The sequence below is a fragment of the Chlorocebus sabaeus genome, chromosome 6, assembly GCF_047675955.1.
Source record: "Chlorocebus sabaeus isolate Y175 chromosome 6, mChlSab1.0.hap1, whole genome shotgun sequence".
NCBI lineage: Eukaryota > Metazoa > Chordata > Mammalia > Primates > Cercopithecidae > Chlorocebus > Chlorocebus sabaeus.
The window spans coordinates 16,536,957-16,549,326 of NC_132909.1; the positions used below are offsets into that span (position 1 = coordinate 16,536,957).

Below are 12,370 nucleotides of genomic sequence, written 5' to 3' on the forward strand. Positions count from 1 at the left end.
AGCTTTGGGAACAAGAGGGAAGAAAAATTTCTGTTGTTGTTGGGTTTTTTTTGTTTTGTTTTGTTGCTGTTTGTTTTTTCTTTCTTTTTTATTATTAATTCTTTTTTAGAGACAGAGTCTTGCTCTGTCACCCAGGCTGGAGTGCAGTGACACAATCTCAGCTCACTGCAATCTCCCTCTCCTGGGTTCACACCATTCTCCTGCCTCAGCCCCCTCAGTAGCTGAGACTACAGGCGCCCGCCACCTTGCCTGGCTAATTTTTTTGTATTTTTAGTAGAGACAGGGTTTCACCGTGTTAGCCAGGATGGTCTAAATCTCCTGGCCTCATGCACAAGAGCAACGGGTCCCAGTATAATCTTTAATGCTATGGGCTTTAGTGAGGGCGACTCTGCTCCCATTATACACAGAAGAGCCTAAAAAGGGGAAGGAGAAAGAACCATCACCTACTTTACCACCCCTGAGTTCCTTAGCCCCAATATCACCTGGCAAAAATAACAAAGACGAAAGGGAGGTTTTGCCTGAGCCCCCTCCTCCAATAAATAAGGAAAAAGACAAGACATACACTACAGCGATGGGACCCTTTCTTAAGCAAGCGACATTTGAAGGGGAGCTTTTAGGCTGCCCAGTGATACAAAATCAATAAGGCAGTCAGGTGAATGTTTATAAAGAGATAAGAAAAGGCATTAGAAGCTGTGCAGCCAAGCGGGCGGTGTGCATTAGGAAAGGCTCAGCGGGAAAAAAGCCGGAAATGCCCAATCTGACAGGGTCCTCCAGGCCGGCAGCCTCTGCCCAGCAGTAGGAGGAGGTAGGCATGCAGATAAAAAGAGGTGCCTATGCAAGCGCAGTGGGACCGCTGACCAGGACCTGCGTCGCTGCTCTCCGGCTCCACGAGTGGCCCATGGTAAAATTTCATGTGTTCCTTGTATACCAGGAACATCCCAAATTATAATTCTCTGTTAAAATTTAAGTTACATTTAAATTATAATTATGGCCACTGTTTCACCTCCACTGCCCCTGATGTGGCTCTCTCAAAATCTTAGTTGGGTAGAACAGTGACCTCTGAAGGGAGAGAAATTACAAAGAGCCCATGAATTATTTGAGGCACAATTAAAAGCCGGCCATATAGAACCATCTAACAGTCCTTGGAATTCGGCCATTTCCTCATTCCCAAAAGTTTGGCAAATGGAAACATTTGCATGACTTATGTCCTATTAATGCTAATCTACAGCCTACGGGACCCCTTCCCCCGTGGCGATTGCTCAAGATTGGCCTATAATTGTGATTGACTTGAAGGACTGTTTTTATTCTATTCCTCTCACAGAACAGAACAGAGAAAAATTTGTGTTTACATTACCAGCTACTAATAATGAAAGGCCAACTTCCTGATTTCATTGGGAAGTACTTCCTCAGGGAATGCTGAATAGTACTACCATGTATCAGTAACATGTAGATCAGGCTTTAGTTCCCAGTAGAAAAGAATTTTCTAATAGCAAGATTTTTCATTTTATGGGTGATATATTACTGGCAGCCCCAAGAGAGCCAGCACCTTTAAATTTATATGCCTCTGTTGTAAAGAATACACAGTTGGCCGGGTGCAGTGGCTCACGCCTGTAATCCCAGCACTTTGGGAGGCCAAGGCGGGTGGATAACGAGGTCCAGAGCTCGAGACCATCCTGGCCAACATGGTGAAACCCTGTCTCTACTAAAATACAAACATTAGCCGGACATGGTGGCATGCAGCTGTAGTCCCAGCTACTCGGGAGGCTGAGGCAGGGGAATCACTTGAACCTGGGAGGCCAAGGTCGTAGTGAGCCGAGATCATACCACTGCACTCCAGCCTGGTGAGAGAGCAAGACTCAACCTCAAAAACAAAAACAAAACAAACAAAGAAAAAACAGTTAAGAGGTTTAATCATAGCACCTGAAAAAGTACAAATGTCCTCTCCTTGGAAATATCTGGGGTACATAATACTTTCCCCATCAGTAAGACCTCAAAAGGTTAAATTAAATACTAGCAACTTACATACCTCAAATGATTATCAGAAATTTCTGGGCGATGTAAACTGACTTTGCCCCATCTTGGGCATAACTACTTATCAGCTGCAAAACCTGTTTTCTATCTTAAAGGGCAATACAGCCCTAGATTCTCCCAGATATTTAACCCCTGCAGCAAAAAAAGAGATTGAGGAAATAGAACAAGCCATCTCTCACAGGCAACTAAATGGCATGGACCTATTGGCATGCTCTATTCAGTTCAGTTGTCTGTTTTTCCCACCAAACACTCCCCTACAGGGTTAATAGGACTGATGACCCTGGGACTGTGCTTTCTAGAATGGGATTTTTGCTCACATACCAAGAACAAAACACTATCTTCCGATTTCCAGTTAATAAGTAAAGTCATGTATTTGGGCCACAGATGATGCAATCAGTTCCTAGGTTATGATCCTTGTATCATCAGGATTTCTTTAAGTAAAGAATATTTCGAAGCAGTTTTGCCTCTAAAAGAGAAAGAATGAGTAATAGAAAGACTAGAAGAGACAGATCAGAGAGAGACACAGAAAGTAAGACAGAGAGAGACACAAAAAGTAAGACAAACAGAGAGAAAGAAGGAAGAAGAGACAGAAGTATTAAGAAAGTTACAAGAATGCACCTTTAGTAAGGAAGGTTATAAAACAAAGCCAGAAAATTAAGGCATGTAAAAGATTGTGACAGTAGTGAAAAATGTTATAAAAAGGAATGTATGCAAGAAATGTTGTATAATTTTTGTTTTGAAGGTATAAGTGAGTTTTAACACGTTAATTGTAAAAGAAATTCTGTGTGTAAACATTGGCTAAAGAAGTATCATCCAGATTTTCTGTAAACTGGACATTAAAATAAAGCACAACAGGTTTTTCATAAAGCACTAACCTGCTCTTTAACAAAGATTATAAAGGATCTCTTAACACAGGCACCACCCCTAGAATTTCCAGTACACCAGCACCAGCCTGGAGACTATGTCCTCATCAAAGGATGAAAAGAAGAAAAAGCTCGAGCCAACCTAGGAAAGACCCTAGAGGACCTGCAGCCCAGGAAGACGTGGCTTCCGCAGAGGACACAAGCCCTGGACATTACTTGGGGGATGCTGAATAAGACAACTCAGGAGACTGAATGAATCCTGCTCTGGACACAGACACCATTTACTATAAATAATTTGTTCCTTGCTATGCTCTCTGTTCTACATTGCAACTCGTGTAGGGTATTGATCGTTGTTATGCTCTCGCTTTGTCTGCAACCTGTACCTGCTACACTCTATTGGGCTCATATCTTAAATCCGCCTTTCTTTCACCCTGTCACCTGGGCAGACACTCCCTTCCCAGCCTCAAATGATGTGACTGCTTGGCTAGAAAGGATTAAGATACCCCCAGGGGGGTTTCTCAGTAATGGCATACAGTGAACTGAGGTGTCAAGTAACACTACAGGTCACTCCTTGATTGGAAAAGAATGTTGCTAATTATGTTTGTCTCATGTGATTTGCTAATTCTAGGATGCAAAGATAGAGTAAGAGCAATGACCATCTCAACTGACAAACCTATTGCTGCACACACCTGTGCTCTTCAATCAGAAAAGCATGATACAAGAAACAGAAAAGGGGGATATGTGGGAGTTCAGTCAGGGTGGTGAAAACGATTTTAGAGGAAAAATTATAAAAATAGTTATAGGGAATAGTCACAAACCTTCTTGGAAGGCCGGTGGGGGGAGTGGTTTGCATAGCTTCAGTAAAAGATTTGGCTGAAGGCAGATGAATTCTCTTCAAAGGTGTAGCTACATAGGATTGTAGAGGAGTTTACTCAGGTGGTTTTAAGAACAACCTTTGATTATCTGCAGGTGCATGATTGCTCTCTACTTGGGAGGTCTGTAATGTCAATTACTCTCTAGTGGTGTTTACTCAAGACATTTGTAATTTAATCTGTACTTAATAAATGCAAACTTAGCTGGCTGATTGGGGCCACTGCTGCTAACTCTTTTCAGGAACTTTCTGGGTATGGGTGAGTGGCTCCGCAGCCCAGCCCACTCTTTCACTGGATATTTGTGTCTGAGTATATTTGTTCATCCGTCGCTGGGTCAGGGTCTGCTGGTCGAACTCAGACACTCAACCTCCTTAATTATTTTTGTTCTGAGGCCCATTTCAGACCCAGTCTCTTCATTGACATCTGTATGGTTATTTGTGTTAGAAGCAGCCAACTTTCCTTTCTTTGAATTCTGGTAGGTACAATTGTGTAGAGTGAAATGCGAGTTTTATTTTATTATTATTTTAGAAAAAAGAAACATTTATTCTGCTCATTAAAAGTTTTCTTTTCAAAACAAATCTTAAAATTTTGATTGGAGAAGGATTAGAGATTAAATTGTTGATGTTTGAAATTCATTGTGTTTTTTTTGTTTTTAAAAATGCTTATTTTAGTTTCAGGGGTACAGGTGTAGGTTTGTTACGTAGGTAAACCCATGTCATGGGGGTTTGATGTACAGATTATATCATCAATTAGGTACTAAGCCTAATATTCAATAATTATTTTTTCTTCTCTTGTTTTGCCTCCCACCCATCACCTTCAGTAGGTCCTGATATGTGTTGCTCCCATCGCGTCCATGTGTTCTCATTATTTAGTGCCCACTTATACATGCTATATTTAGTTTTCTAGCTCCTGCATTAGTTTGCTAAGGATATTATTCTCTAGCTTCATTTATGTTCCTACAACAGTTAAGATCTCATTTTTTTTTTATGGATGCAAAGTATTCTATGGTGTATATGTACCACATTAAAAAAATCCAGGTTCCATTGATTGGTATTTAGGTTGATTCTATGTCTTCTCTATAGCAAATAGTGCTGCAATGAAAATTTGTGTGCATGTGTCTTTAGGGTAGAATGGTTTATTTTCCTCTGGGTATATAACCAGTAATGAGATTGCTGGGTCAAATGGTAGTTCTGTTTTTAGCTCTTTGAGGAATTGTCACACTGCTTTCCACAGTGGTTGAACTAATTGACACTGCCACCAACAGTGTATAAGCATTCCAGTTTCTCTGCAACTTTGCCAGCATGTTATCTTTTATTTTTTGATACTAGCCATTCTGATTGGTGTGAGATGATGTCTTGTTGTGGTTTTGATTTATATTTCTCTAATGATCCGTGATATAGAGCTTTTTCATGTGCTCTTGGACACATGTGTAATTTCTTTTAAAAAGTGTCTCTCCATGTCCTTTGCCCACTTTTTAATGTTTTTTTTTTCTTGTAAACTTATTTAAGTTTCGTATAGATGCTGGATATCTGACCTTTGTCAGATGTATAGTTTCTAAATGTTTTCTCTCATTTCTTAGGTTGTCTATTCACTCTGTTGATAGTTTCTATTGCTGGAAGCATGAGTTTTAGATTCAGAAATATGTGAGTCTGAGTCCTGGTTCCACCTTTAATGGGCTCTGAGATAAGGGACAAGTTCATTGATGTTTTGGGGTAGAGGGGTAATAGTAACTGATTAAAGGGTCATTGTGAGCATTATATGAGGTGCAGGCATAAAGGTCCCCAGGGCATAGCAGGTTTTTTCCTCTTCATTTTCATCTTCATTTTAAGATGTATATTTTCTCATAAAACAAGGTCACATCAACTGTATCTTGAGGTGTGCAATCTAAGTCTAGCTCCTAAAACTAAAGTCTGTTAGATTTTATGCTGATAATGTTTTTTCTTTCTATGTACAGAATAAAGACAAGATGAGATCAAATATTCTTCCCCCTACCTGTCTCTTCCTACCAGTCTTCCCTCCTTTAAGAACATGTATAAATGCCAGGCCTCCCGAAAACCTCCTCAAAGACATAACAAGCCATAGAGGGTTTCTACAACTTGTGTTTTTCCAGGGTATGCCCTCAAGCTCTGGTCCAATAAACCTCAATTGATTCAGAAACTTGAATCAGGCACTCAATTTAGTTAACATGTTGCCAACCATGAAGGGGTCCTCTTAGTGGAGTTTAGAACCTTTGACCTGCAGTGCTTCTTCTATTGTTCATGCTAAGTACCATCTATAGAACGTGAGTTCTGACCCATTGTGTGACTTTCGGAGAATTCGATCCTACTTTCTCTTGAGGTCCCTGCTTTCTCCGATTTTTTATGTTTGAGATCTGAGTTTTGTTTCTTCATGGAACTCCTCTCCTCTCCTCATGGAGCCTTGCTCACTTCCTGAAAGAAACATGAGTTTCATGCTCCTGTCACAATGGAGAGTAGACTACAGCTTGGCCTGCTCAACTAAGGAGCTGCTTTGGGGTTTTGTTTTAGAATTTGGTAGCTGCAGGATAAGACTTAATACGACTTCATTCTAACCTCTCCTTATGCTTACAGTGTTCAACAGTATGTAAATAGTGCAATCGCTATTTGTGGTTTTTGATTTTAATCATTCTTCCTTTGGATTTGACCAACTCTTCACCCTGTCTAATGCTCAAAATCCTTTCACTTGGTCTAATCCAAATCTATCAGGAGCTCTACATTATGGTGAAGCAGGCCTTTAAATTGGCTAAAGTTCTGTAACTGGAGAACATCCAATTCCACCTCTGGAAACACCTGTTAGTTGAAGAAAATAAGAATATTTTTAACCCATGATATATTCCTTTGACAAATTTTCACGTGTCTCTCAGAGGGCCAGCAAATAGAAGTGGCCCTGCACAGTTGCCTCTTGTGGAAAAAAATCTACATCATAGAGAATCATTAGTAATGCAGGCATGTCTTCCTTTATCTGGATCTGGGAGAAATGGACTGAATCTGATACTTTAAAGATAAAAAAATTTAGCATTGATTTTTCTCTGAGGGCTGCTACCTGCAAGGTTTCACTGACACAAGACCAGCTTTGCTAACTGAACTTCCTTTCTTTCTCCCACGACCTGTATTACCACTAAAACCTGATTTACTGCCATAACCTCGTTTTGGACATGCAGAAATGCAGAAAAATAATCAGCCAGTTAAAGGGTAAAAATGTATTCGTCTCAAGTTTCCTGGCTTCTTTCTGTGCATTCTTTCCAGTTGGAGGTTAAAAATCACTGTTTCTTCCACCAAATTTTGATCAATGGGAGAAGATTTGTGTTGGACTAGTCTTGGTGTATTAATTCTGGTGTACTTTTTAGTGATGTTGGGGTACAAATATTTTGATTGCTTAGTCTATTTCCTCCCAGGAATAGTCTTTTCCTTTATCTCTTTCTTTCAGTATTGTTCATAAAGGGAGGTACTGGATAAACTTTTCTCTCATCTTGTCATATGTCCTTGAGGGCTTGATTTGTGACCAAGTCAGAGCACTCACTCTTGGTCTCCACCATTAGGGGGACGAATCATTTTTGAGTCACATTAGTTGACCAGCCTTAACATGGCTGAGAACCTGAGGGTTTTTTATTTTTTCTTTTGTTTTCCAAATGTGTCAAGCTACCAGGAGGGCTTGTCATAAGACATCCCATCCATCATGGCCTTTTGTCATCCCAAGTCTTATTGCTTGGATAGGGCAGTGGCAACAAGAGCCTTTTGCTTTCCTAAGCCTATTCCTGAGAGTATATAGTTTATTTTGTTGAGGTGGGGGAAAAGATCATTGGGACTGGTTTTAAAATTTGTATCATTTTTTTAAAATTGCACTTTTAAGTTCTGGGATACATGTGCCGAACCTGCAGGTTTGTTACGTAGGTATACACGTGCCACGGTGTTTTGTTGCACCCATTAGCCCATCATCTACATTAGGTATTTCTCCTAATGCTATCCCTCCCCAGCCCCCCACCCCTCAACAGGCCCCAGTGTATGATGTTCCCTTCCCTGTGTCCATGTGTTCTCATTGTTCAACTCCCACGTATGAGTGAGAACATGCGGTGTTTGATTTTCTGTTCCTGTGTTAGTTTGCTGAGAATGATGGTTTCCAGTTTCATCCATGTCCTTGCAAAGGACATGAACTCATCCTTTATTATGGCTGCATCAAATTCCATGGTGTATATGTACACATTTTCTTTATTCAGTCTATCATTTATAGGCATTTCGGTTGGTTCCAATTCTTTGCTATTGTGAATAGTGCCACAATAAACATATGTGTGCATGTGTCTTTATAGTAGAATGATCTTTAATCTTTTGGATATATACCCAGTAATGGGATTACTGAGTCAAATGGTTTCTCTCCTTCTAGATCCTTGAGGAATCGCCACACTGTCTTCCACAATGGTTGAACTAATTTACACTCTCACCAACAGTGTAAAAGTACTCCTATTTCTCCACATCCTCTCCAGCATCTGTTGTTTCCTGACCTTTTAATGATCACCCCTCTAACTGGTGTGAGATGGTATCTCATTGTGGTTTTGATTTGCATGTCTCTAACGACCAGTGATGATGACCTTTTTTTCGTATGTTTCTTGGCCACATAAATGTCTTATTTTCAGAAGTGTCTGTTCATCTGCTTTGCCCACTTTTTGATGGTTTTTTTTTTTTTTCTTGTAAATTCGTTTAAGTTTCTTCTAGATTCTGGATATTAGCCTTTTGTCAGATGTGTAAGTTAAACCTTGCAAGCTGAAACTAGACGACTTATATAAACCTCTGGAGAAATCATAGCAAGTTACACATAAACAATCTTTGTGCCTGCTGATGAGTAGACTACATAAAAGGTACACAGGAACACTGGGTTCAGACTGCAATTCAGAAAATTGTGTCAGATTGCCATTGCAATTGGAAGATGCTTCAGAAACTCTAGAAAACCTAGTCTATAGACTGCCCCAGATATTACAGGTGAGCCAACATACAAGTGAAAGGTTTAGAGTGATGTTTGTCAAACAAATTGCTCTAATTGAAGCAGCAGTTGTGTGGCTTTAATAAGGTTTCAAGACTATACTGTCCCTTTGTTACTGTGACTTCCCTTTGCCCTTTTCTGATTTGTCTTCATCCCCTTATCCATAGGACATGATTTCTTAAGAATGAGCCTTCCTAGTCATGTAAGATCAGATGAAACATACAGCCACAGGGGTCTTCTACAATGCCCTCTCTGAGAGCTTTTGAAGAATTGTGGGGCTAGGTGTGCTTGCACAGGCCTGTAATCCCAGCCTGAGAGTCCAAGGCAGGAGGACCACTTGAAACCAGGAGTTTAAGACTAGCCTAAGCAACAAAGGGAGATCACGGCTTTACAAAACAAAATAAATCAAATTAGCCAGGTGCAGTGGTGCATGCCTATAGTCTCAGACACCTTGGAGGCTAAGGTGGGAGGACTGCTTCAGTCCAGGAGTTCAAGGCTGCAGTGAGTACACTCTAATCTAGGCGACAGAGCAAAATTGTGTCTCTTAAAAAAAAAGAAGAAGAAGAAGAAGGAAAAAAAGAACGGGGTAAACAGGATAGCCAAAGATCTCAGGCATCTCCAGATGATTCCCTGAAGAAATTCCTTTTTCTTGGCTTCAAACCTTTCAAGATGTATATTTCTTTGTAAAAGAAAGACATGCTGATTGTAACTTTAGGTGAACAATCAAAATCTAGCTCCTAAATCTGAAGTATTTTAACCTCATTCTGATAATATTTATTTTCTGAGGCACAGAAGAAAGACAAGATTAGATCAATTGTTTTCCTGCCCACTCCATCTCTTCCTACCTGCCTTCTCTCTTTTAATCAAATGTATAAATACTAAGCCTCCTGAAACCTCTTCAGAGAGAACACAAGCCACCGAAGTTTTTTGAAACTCATGTTTTCCCAGGGTGCAGCGTCAAGCTCTGGGTCAATAAAACTCGATTGTTCAAGACTCTTGCCTCAGTTAGTCATTCTGGATAACCACCATGAGTCCTGCAAAACCCTTCAGTAATCTGTTGCCTGCCTACTTGATGTGTACCTAGGTGAGTCAGGTCTTCATGAGTCAAACACTCTTCTTCCATTTCTGCCTTTCCCAGCCCTACCACTCAGTGCTGTGTGCTCTGATCTGACCCCAGCTCTCAGGTTGTTTGTATTGGTCTAAGAAAGCAAGACCAGGAAGGGCAGGTTGAGAAGGAAGTAAGAGGTCAACAGCCATGGAACGTGGCAAGTGGGGCTGTCATCGCTCAAAGCCACACTCCCTGGGTGCATTTTATGAATTCTGGATTTGGAATATTTTCCCTGTGTGTCTATCTAGAAACTCACCCTCCTCCTACTTTCTTCTCTTTATATTTTCTGTGTCTAGTGCACTTGTTTATCTCCAGAGAATGGCCATGCAAACAGTTGACAATAGAATAAAAAATGACCTTTTGTGAGGCTTGGAACCTGGCCTTTCTTTTTTCCAAAAAAGATTGAAGTTTCTAAAAGCTAGCTTTTATGCAGGGCTGTGCAGTTGTGAGTGTAGTGTTAGGGAACAGGTGCATAAGTGAAGGATGAGACGGAAAACAAAATGCTGGCTGTCAAATCCTGAAAGTAAATGGGACAAAAATCATTTTTGAAGGTGGATGTCATTCAGGAGACCTTGAAAATCGTAGAGTGCCCTCTTACCAGATGAAGTGGAGGATGAGGTTAAATTATGGAGTTAAGTGACAGTGGGCACATACTTCTCTGCCACAGTTTTTTTTTTTTTAATCTGTAAAAATGGAGATGGTGGTTCTTAGGATTTTTTTCAGGACTGTAGATGCATGAAAAGCTCTTAGGATAGTGCTTGTTGCATAGTGAGGGCTGCATCAGTGTGTGAGCTATTATCATTTTGGGAATAGGCAAAAGTGCCACCCTGGTCATCCAGAGTGTGGAGGTAGTTTCCAGTCAGGGTCCAGGTAGGCCAGCTGGAGATAAGGCTGGTTAATGGGGAAGCTTAACTTCCAGGAGTAGAAGAATTTAGGAGGAGTAACTCATGCACTACATTCCCTAAACATTCCTTTACCCAACAGTAGGAATGCTCAGAGTGGGTGTGACTTCCGTGAAAATCATTATCTCCTGGGAATCTAAGAATGTGTCCTAGAGTTGAATAGCTTTGATGTAAGCCAAACCCAGAAATGGGCTTCAGGGATGCCTTGCAGATAGCATTCATCTTGAAAAAGAATACATTCATCTTGCTCGAGGTTTAGCCTCTTCCGGCCCAGGCCATTATTTTTGTTTTTGTACTATCCTAATTTTTAAGGTGTACGGAGAAAGACTGCAGAATGAAATAATGAAGTGCATGTATGAAATAACAGGGTTGAATTGAGACTGGTGTGTGTAAGTTAAGAGAAATCGTGTATAAATTGTGTGTGAACCTAAAAAGGATTTCTTGTTGCAAACAGACCTCTCTATATAAATAATACTCATTGCCTTGAGTGGATAGCAGATTCTATCACAAGAACACACCATCAGAGTCATGAGAGAATGGGTAGTGTGGCTTCTTCAATTGGCAGGTTAGACTGAGAAATTTACTGAAGAGTAAGGAGTTGAAGGAGAAGATGAGTGAGGACAAGAAAATGGGATGGTGAAAGGAAAGAAATGAAAGGAATGTTTACCGAGGGCTCATCAGATACCAGGCTCTGTGACTAATGTCTTACACACGTCAATTTACTCTTCCACTGTCATTTTCTGATGCAGTAAGAGTCAGCCTTACACTTCAGATGAGGAGAGAAGCTGAGGGAGGTCAAACGAGTGTCCTAGGGTCATCCAGCCCCTTCATAGCTGAGTTAGTATGTTTCACTGTGGTTTGTGTAGACAGAAAACTAAGACATGGAAGGAAGGCAAAACATATTTTTATTGTGGGGAATGTTTGTGAAAGTGACCTGTATGAGACAGAATAATGGCCTCTTAGAAACGTCCACATCTGGGCTGGGTGCAGTGGTTCATGCCTTTAATCCAAGCACTTTGGGAGAATGAGATAGGCAAATCATGAGGTCTGGCATTCGAGACCAGCCTGGCCAACATGGTGAAACCCTGTTTCTACTAAAAATGCAAAAATTAGCTGAGCGTGGTGGCAGGCGCCTGTAATCCCAGCTACTTGGGAGGGTAAGGCAGGAGAATCATTTGAACCTGGAAGGTGGAGGTTGCAGTGAGCTGAGATCACCCCACTGTACTCTAGCTGTGGCAACATGAGTGAAACTCTCTCTCAAAAAAAAAAAAAAAAAAAGTTCCGCATCCTAACACTTGGAACACATACATTAATTTTCTTGGAAAAAGCACTGTTCAACAGTGATGCAGTTGATTATCTTCAGATGGAAAGCTTATTCTGGATTATCTGAGTGGCTCCCAATGTCATCATAAAGGTCCTTGTAAGTGAAAGAGAAAGGCAGTAGGGTCAGGGTGAGAATGATACAGCCTGAGAGACTCCTCTGCACATTGCTTGCTGTGAACATGTGTGACAAAACAAAATTACAACTAATTTAGTTATATATGGAATTGGCTTTTATTTGTCATTTATGATTTGGGACAGCTCTCCCTCTACAGACACAGTGAT

At 40.7% G+C, this 12,370-nt stretch overlaps 1 long non-coding RNA gene across 2 annotated transcripts in view; it reads right to left on the reverse strand.

The window, feature by feature from the left end:
- The window catches only part of LOC140711854 (uncharacterized), a 591,910-nt gene that overhangs the window by 104,686 nt on the left and 474,854 nt on the right, over positions 1–12,370 (reverse strand). The window lies entirely within an intron of this gene.